Genomic DNA, 4,059 nt, shown 5'->3' on the forward strand with positions numbered 1-4,059 from the left:
AGTGAAATACCCTAAATACATTTCTATCACCCCAAAATCACTCTCTTGCCTTTTCCATTCAATCCCATGCTCCCCCACCTAAAGTATTACTATTCTAATTTCTATCACAGTAGTCCTCTTCTTGGATTTCAAATAAATGAAATCCTACAGAATATAATCATTTATGTATGGTTTCTTTTGTTCAAAATTGTGTGTTTAACACTGCATCTATAAGATTCATTATGACATGGATTGTATCAGTACTGTTCATTTCCTTTTTATTGTCAAGAAATAGTCCACTGTATGAGTATACTACAAGGTGTTTATTCCATTCTCCTGTGCATGAGCATCTGAGTTGTTTCAAATTAGGGGCTATTTGATGAGGCTGTAAAAAACAATTTTATAAATATTTTTATTGGACATGTGTTTTTATTTATCTTGTGTAAATGCCTAAAATGGAGTTCCTGGGTTGTGGGATAAAATGTCTGTTTCACTGTATAAGAAACTGCAAAACATGTATTTGTATAATTTTATATTCCCATCAGCATTTATGAAAGTTAATTGTTCTACATCCTTACCAACAAGTATTCTTATTGCTCTTAACTGTTTTCCATTCTAGCAGGTGTAAAATGGTTTGTAATTGTGTTTTTTCTTAATTTTTTAAATTGAATTACAGCTGATATATCATTGTGGTTTTCACTAGTATTTCTCTGATGATTAGTATACAGCCTTTTTTTTACACATTTGTGCTTATTGGTCATTTGTGAAAAACATTTATTATTTATTTAATACATTAACAACTTTGTCTCCCTCACTACCTATAACTGGGATTTCATCTTATTTCGATCCTGAGTAATGAAACAATGACAACACTAATCATAATAAGCTACTTCAAAAAGAGAAGCTAACACAACTCATTTTCTTTTAACAGGCACAATATAAACATATGCCCTTTAGAAAGCACAATGCTTTAGTCACTAAGAAATTCAAGGGGTTCTTGAAGCATGCAGGCAAGACCAGGGTGTGGTAAAAGAGCAGTTGAGATGCTGTGCAACTGTTTAAGAGTTTTCGACACTGCATCTTTCTGCCACTAGGTGAATCCTGACACGGGGAAGATTTTAGCTACTGCCGAAGGGAGACGCAGTAACTGCTAAGTTGACTTAGGAGCTGCACACAGGAATCAATAGCCAGAAAAGTACTAAACATGGCTGACTTTATCCTCTGTGTCCATTTGGCACAGCAAGTGGCAGTGTCTCTACAATGGTGATGCAGTCCCTGGAAGTGGCTTTCAACACTTTGTCCATGAGGGCTTTGATTCCTTGGGCAAAAGCTTCCCATTCGAATACACCCAGAGGTCCACTGCACACAATCTGCTTAGCCCCAGCAACTGCCTTTCAGGACCACCTTCCAAGCCCATTCAGCCAGCAAGTATGCCAGAGGTCACCATGCTTGGCTAGTCCTAGCATTCTCATCAAACTTGTCAGCAGTGACAAAGCCAACATGCAAGGTAATCTTCACACTGTTCTTCCCAGCTTTGGACATCAGGTCTTTGATGATCTTGGCTCCCTCATCATCAAAGTAGAAACGTGCCATTGTCCATGTCGTTGAGCATCTTAAGGAAGGTAAAAGCCATTCCAACACCAATAAACATCTCATTGACTTTGTTCACCATATTATTGATCCATTGGGTCTTGTCTGTAACTTTAGGTCCACCCAGGATGGCAGGGAAGGGTTTCTGGGCTCTACAAGGCCTTGGTAAAGTAGTTCAGTTTCTTCTTCATCAAGAAATTTCCAGCATTTTGTGGCAGACTAAATCCCACCATTCAACTGTGGGCTTGATGACCAGTGCCAAAAGCATCATTGACATAGACATCCCCTAGCTTGGAAAGTGAAACTCAGAAGGCTTCTATTTTGGCTGGCTCAGCTTTAGCCCTGTTCCCAGAAATATCTTTTGCCTTCCCTTATTCCTTCACATGAAAGGGAAGGTTCTGCAGCAAGATGACAGACCCAGAAGAAGGATCAGCACAAGCTTCCTCCATTTCCAGGCTCATACAGTCCTTCAAGAACAAAATCTCAGCTCAGCAGAGATTTGAATTCTATAGCAACTGGCTCCAAAGAGTATTTGTCAGGCATGGACAAACCATCAGACCAGCCCAGATGGCTCATAAGAACAAGTGACTTGGCTCCATTGTCCAAGCAGAATTTGATGCTTGAGATAGCACCCTTGGTTCTCTGGTTGTTTGTTATCTGATTGTTCTTCACAGGTACGTTGAAGTCCATTGTCATGATGACCCACTTCCCCTCCATGTCCAGCTTGTCCAGAGTCTGCTTGTTAGAAAGCAACATCTTAGCAATACAACAGCAGCAAGGTTGAGAGCTTACACAACACTGTCATTCTTATATCATCTTTTGCAAAGTATTTTTTCAAAAGTTTTACCCTTTTTATTGGATTATTTGTCTTCATAAGATTGATTTGTGGAATTTTTTATATATTTTAGATAAAAGCCATTTGTCAGATTTATGCATATAAATATTTGTAGTGTGTGGCTTCTATATTCATTTTCTTAATGATTTCTTTTGATAGAAGTTTTCTCTTTAATATTGATATAACTCAAATTATCAATTTTTATAATGACTGGTGGGTTTTTTTGTTCAATAAATCTTTGCCTACTCAAGGTGACAAAGACAATTTCCTATCTTTTCCTCTAGAAGATTTATGGTGGTAGATTTTATATTTAAGCCTTTGATACATCTTGAATTAGTTTAACGTTGGTGTGTGGAGTGTCATATAGAATTGATCCAGCACTATCTGTTTAAAGAGACTTATTTTGAATGGATTTAAGTTAGCACCTTGGCTGAAAATAAATTGACTATATAATTTATATCTGTATCTACATCTATATTTAGACTCTGTTTGGTTCTACTGATTTGTCATTCCTTATACCCGTAGTATAGTCTTAATGTAGCTTTATTGCAGTTTTAAAAGAATTACGAATTTAAAAGAATGTTTTTCCATTTTGTTCATTTTAAAACTCCCTTTGTTAATTCCATTTTAATTTTAGAACAATTCATAAGTTTCCCTCAAAAAAACCTTCTGAGATTTTGACTAGGATTGAATGAATCTGTAGACCTCTGATTGCTTTTAAGATTTATTATTTATCTTTTGTTTTCAATAATTTTACTATAACATACCTCAGTATATTTATTTTGATTCTATGAGTTTTACAGAACTTCTCAAATCTCAGCCTTGAATTCTCTAATTAGTTTTTAATAATTCTCAGTCACAATCTTTGCAATGATTACTTCTTCCTAATTAACTATTCTCTAATTCTAAGACTTCAATTGAATATTTGTTAGATGTTTATACCATATTTTAATTGTCTATTACATTCTCCATATTTTTGGAGCTCCTTGCTTCAGTTTGGACATTTTCTCTGATCTATCTAACTCACTTATTCTTTCTTCAGCTACACTAAATCGGATGATTAAACTCAATTACTCAGTTTAATAACCTCTCAACTACAGGAGTCTTTTCTGTTTAAAAAAAAATTTAACATTTAATTTTTGAGAGACAGAGAGAGACAGAGTGCAAGCAGGGGAGGGACAGAGAGGGAGGGAGACACAGAATCCAAAGTAGGTTCCAGGTTCTGAGCTCGAACCCATGAACCATGATATCGTGACCTGAGCTGAAGTTTGACACTTAACCAACTGAGCCACGCAGGTGCCCCTCAACTACTAACATCTTAACTTGTTATTTTAAGTAATAGAATTCCCCATTGTCAAATTTTCCTCTTCTCTGTCAAAATATTCCATTTTGTCAATTTCTGTTTAACTAACTTAAAAGTTATGTACTATCCCTGTAATATGTGGTTATTCTCTTGATAAATTTTTCTCTTGATAAATTATTCTATTGATAAATTTTTTGTGCCTGATTACTTTTTATTGTTTGCCAACATTATATATCAATAAATAGAAAATTTATATCAATCATTCAAAGATTTACCTAATGCCATTGCCATCTTTTTTTCAGAGAGGAATTATTTCTGTTATCATCAAGCAGCTGGATGCATCACCATAATC

The 4,059-nt window shown here is 35.5% G+C and overlaps 1 pseudogene; it reads right to left on the minus strand.

Annotated features, from left to right (window-relative positions):
• Positions 1–1,096: 1,096 nt before the first annotated feature.
• On the minus strand, positions 1,097–2,664 carry LOC106969550 (phosphoglycerate kinase 1-like; annotated as a pseudogene).
• Between the last annotated feature and the right edge of the window lie 1,395 nt (positions 2,665–4,059).

The sequence above is a fragment of the Acinonyx jubatus genome, chromosome A2 (genome assembly GCF_027475565.1).
Source record: "Acinonyx jubatus isolate Ajub_Pintada_27869175 chromosome A2, VMU_Ajub_asm_v1.0, whole genome shotgun sequence".
Taxonomy (NCBI): domain Eukaryota; kingdom Metazoa; phylum Chordata; class Mammalia; order Carnivora; family Felidae; genus Acinonyx; species Acinonyx jubatus.